Source organism: Onychomys torridus, unplaced genomic scaffold (genome assembly GCF_903995425.1).
Source record: "Onychomys torridus unplaced genomic scaffold, mOncTor1.1, whole genome shotgun sequence".
Taxonomy (NCBI): domain Eukaryota; kingdom Metazoa; phylum Chordata; class Mammalia; order Rodentia; family Cricetidae; genus Onychomys; species Onychomys torridus.
The window spans coordinates 45,807-50,529 of record NW_023411227.1 but is presented as its reverse complement, the minus strand read 5'-3'; positions in this window follow the sequence as shown (position 1 = coordinate 50,529).

The window sequence follows — 4,723 nt, the reverse complement described above, 5'->3', positions numbered from 1 at the left end:
CCACATATAAAAGAAGGAAATCCTATGAGATACAAGAAGCCTATAGAACACCAAACAGAATAAACCCACCCCACCCCCCAAAAAAAATTCCCTTTGCCACATAATAATTAAACAACTAAATGTATAGAATAAAGAAAGAATATTAAGGCAGCAAAGGAAAAGGCAAGTGATTATAAAGGCAAACCCATCAAGAATAACACCCGATTTCTCGATTGGGAGACATTGGAAAAGCCAGAAGGACTGGACAGAGTAATGGCAGACACTAAGAGACCAGGATGCCAGCCTAGAATATTACCCAGCAAAACTTTTCAATTCATCATAGATGGAATGAACAAGACATTCCAAGGACAAAGCCAAATGTAAACAATACTTATCCACAAACCCAGCCCACAGAAAGACAGAAGGAAATCCAACCTAAGGAAGGCAGATACACCCATGAAACACAGCATAGATAACACACGCAGTAAACACCAAAGAACAGAAGTACAAACCAAACAACCACAAAAAATAAAATAACAACAGGACGAACAATCATCATCATTAAATCACAAATTTAATTTATCAATGGACTAATTCACTATAAAAAACACCGCTAATAGGATGAATATAAAAGGCAGGACACTTTCTGCTGCATACAAGAAAACAACACCTCAAATTCAAAAGATAGACACTTACCTAGATTAAAAGTCTGGGAAAAGCCTTTCCAATCAAAGGACCTTTTCTTTTTCTATTTTCTTTCTTTTTTTTTTTTGGAAGCTGAGGATTTGAATCCAGGGCCTTTGTGCTTGCTAGGGCAAGTGCCTCTACAACTGGAGATAAATTCCCCAAACCCTCCAATGGTCTTAAAGAAGCAAGTGAGGTGGTAGCCACCTTAATATCCAGCAAAATTAGACTTCAAACTAAAAAAGAATCAAAAAGAGATCCAGAAGGCATTACTATACTCATCACAGAAAAGATCCACCAAGATGAAATTTCAATCTGAACATTTATGCTCACCCAAACAAGGGCACCAACATTATAATGAACATTACTAAAGCTAAATCACATGTAAAACCCCACACATTAATAGTGAGGACTTCATACCCCACTTCACCAGTGGACAGATCTGCCAAATTGAAACTTAACAGAGGAAAATAAAGGACTTAACTGATGTTATGACTCAAATGGATTTAATCGATATCTACCAGAACATTCCATCCTAACAAAGGAACTTCCTCTAAATCGACCCACATACTTGGCCACAAAGCAAATCTCAACAGACACAAAACAATTAGAATAACCTCCTGTGTTCTATTGGACCACCATGGTTGAAATTAGATTCAATAACAACAAAATACAGAAAGCCTACAATTCTTGTGAAACTGAATAAGCTCAACTGAACACCAAATGCGGTAGGAAAAGAATAAAGAAAAAGAAAATTAAGACTTCCTAGAGATCCAATGAATACGAATTATACCAAACCAACTTTATGGGACCTATGAAAAGCCAGTGCTAAGAGGGAAATTCATAGCACTAAATGCTATATGGCATAAAGAAGTTGGAGAAATCTCACACTAGTGACTTAACAGCACACCTGAAAGCTCTAGAGCAAGAAGAAGCAAAGTCACCTAGGAAGAATAGATGCCAGGAAATAATCAAATTGAGGGCTGAAATCAATAAAATAGAAACAAAGAGAACAATACAAAGAGTTAATTAAACAAAGAGTGGGTTTTTTTTTGAGAAAATCAATAGGATAGACAAGCCCTTATCCATACTAAGCAAAAGCAGAGAAAGAGAGCATCCAAATTAACAAGCTCAGAAATGAAAAGGGAGATATAAACAATAACACTGAGGAAATCAAGAAAATCATCAGGTCATACTTCAAAAACATCTACTCCACAAAACTGGAAAATCTAAAAGAAATGTATAATTTTCTGGATAGGTACCACATACCTAAGTTAATCAAGACCAGATAAACTATTTAAATAGTTCAATAACCCCAAGGGAATAGAATCAGTCATTAAAAGTCTCCCAATAAGCTTTCTTTCCCTCAAAACTTGCCCTTCATTACTCCCACTGTTGTAGGGTTGTTCATATAGATCTCATCCATTTCTCTGTCATTGGGTGATCTCTGTGTCTTTCCTAGGGTCCCATTTTCTAGGTAGCCTCCCTGGAGTTGTGTAGCAGTCTAGTCATCTTTGTTTTACATCTAGTATCCTCCTATGAGTGAGTACATACCATGTTTGTCCTTCTGAGTCAGGGTTACCTCACTCAGGATGATTTTTTTCTAGATCCATCCATTTGCCTGCAAACATCATGATGTCATTGTTTTTCTCTGCTCAGTAGTACTCCATTATGTATATGTGCCTACTCTGGTGATCAGATGGCCAAACACTCTAACAGTGGTGCCAGAACTCTCATCAAAAAACTAATGGAAGTGGATGCAGAGATCCTCAGCCAGGCACCAGGTGGAGCTCCAAGTGTTCAATTATTGAGAAAGAGGAAGGACTGTAAGATTGTGAATTGTTGTGACCAAGATTGGAAAAAGCACACGGACAACTAGACTGATGAATGGAAGCACATGAATTATGAACCAAAGGCTGTGGAGCCCCCAGCCGGATCAGGCCCTCTGGATAAGTGAGACAATTGAATAGCTTGAATTGTTTGGGAGGCATCCAGGCTGTGGGACCGGGACCTGTCCTTAGTGCATGAGCTGGCTGCTTGGAATCTTGGGCTTACACAGGGACACTTTGCTCACCCTGGAAGGAGGGGACTGGAGCAGCCTGTACTGAATCAACCAGGTTTAAATGAATCCCCAGGGGAGTCTTGGCCCTGGAGGAGATGGGAATGGAGGGGAGGGGCTGGGAGGAAGGTGGGGGTGGGAACAGGAGGGGGTGAGGACAGGGAAACCCATGGCTGATGTGTAAAATAAAAACACAAATATAATAATAATAATAATAATAATAATAATAATAAAAAATTAAAATTCGCAAAAAATACTCCCAATAAAAAAATCCAAGGACCAGATGGTTTCAGCACAGAATTCTACCACATCATTAAAGAAAAGTTAGACCAATACTCTTTAAATTGTTCCACACAATAGTAACAGAAGGAATATTACCAAACTTCTTCTATGAGGCTATAATTACTCTGATTCCCAAGCCAAACAAAGATGCAACAAAGAAATAGAGCTATAGACCATTCTCCCTCATGAACAGTGATGCAAGAATACCTAATGAAACACTGGCAAACAGACTCCAAGAACACATCAAAACAATTATTCACTATGATCAAGTAGGCTTCATCCCAAGGATGCAAGGGTGGTTCAACATATGAAAGTCTGTCAGTGTAATACACCATATAAACAAACTGAAAGAAACAAACCACATGATCATCTCACTAGATGCTGAAAAGGCAATTGAAAAAATCCAACACCCCTTCATGATAAAGGTCTTGGAGTGATCAAGAATAAAGGGGACATACCTAAACATAATAAAGGCAATCTACAGCAAGCCAGCAGCCAACATCAAATTAAATGGACAGAAACTCAAAGCTATTCCACTAAAATCAGGAACAAGACAAGGCTGTCCACTCTCCACATACTTATTCAATAGGGTACTTAAGTTCTAGCCAGAGTAATAAGACAACATAAGAGGATACAAATTGGAAAGGAAGAAGTCAAGCTTATGCTATTTGCAGATGACATGATAGTATACATGAATGACCCCAAAAATTTGACCAAGGAACTGATACGGCTTATAAACACCTTCAGCAACATAGCAGGATACAAGATTAACTCAAAAAATCACTAGTCTTCCTATATACAATTAACAAGCAAACTGAGAAGAAAATCAGAGATACATCATCTTTTACAATAGCCACAAATGATATAAATATCTTGGGGTAACTCTAACTAAGCAAATGAAGGAATTGTATGACAAGAACTTTAAGTCCCTGAAAAAAGAAATTGAAGAAGATGTCAGAAAATGGAAAGATCTCCCATGCTCATGCATAGGCAGAATTAACAAAGTAAAAATGGCAATCTTACCAAAAGCAATCTACAAATTCAATGCAACAGTAATACAAACAGCTTGGTACTTCCATTAAAACCGACATGTAGACCAATGGAATTGAACTGAAGACCCTGTCATTAATCCACATGCCTATGAACATATGATGAAGAAGGCAAAACTGTACAATGGAAAAAAGAAAGCATCTTCAACAAATGGTGCTGGCATAACTGGATGTCAACATGTAGAAGGCTGAAAATAGATCCTTCTCTGTCACTGCGCATTAAACTTAAGTCCAAGTGCATCAATGACCTCAACATAAATCCAGTTACTCTGAACCTGATAGAAGAGAAATTAGGAAGTAGTCTTGAATGCATTGGCACCAGAGATCACTTCCTAAATATAACACCAGTAGCACTGACACTGAGAAAAACAATTAATCAATGGGACCTCTCATAACTGAGAAGCTTCTGTAGAGCAAAGGACACTGTCAACAAGACAAAGTGACAGCATACAGAATGGGAAAAGATCTTCACCAATTCCACATATGACAGAGGGCTGATATCCAGAATATATAAAGAACTCAAGAAATTAGACATCAAAATGCCCAACAGTCCAATTCAGAAATGGGCTATAGAACTAAACAGAGAATTCTCCACAGAGGAAGTTCAAATGGCTGAAAGACATTTAAGGAATTGCTCAACATCTCTAATTATCCGGGAAATGCAAATCAA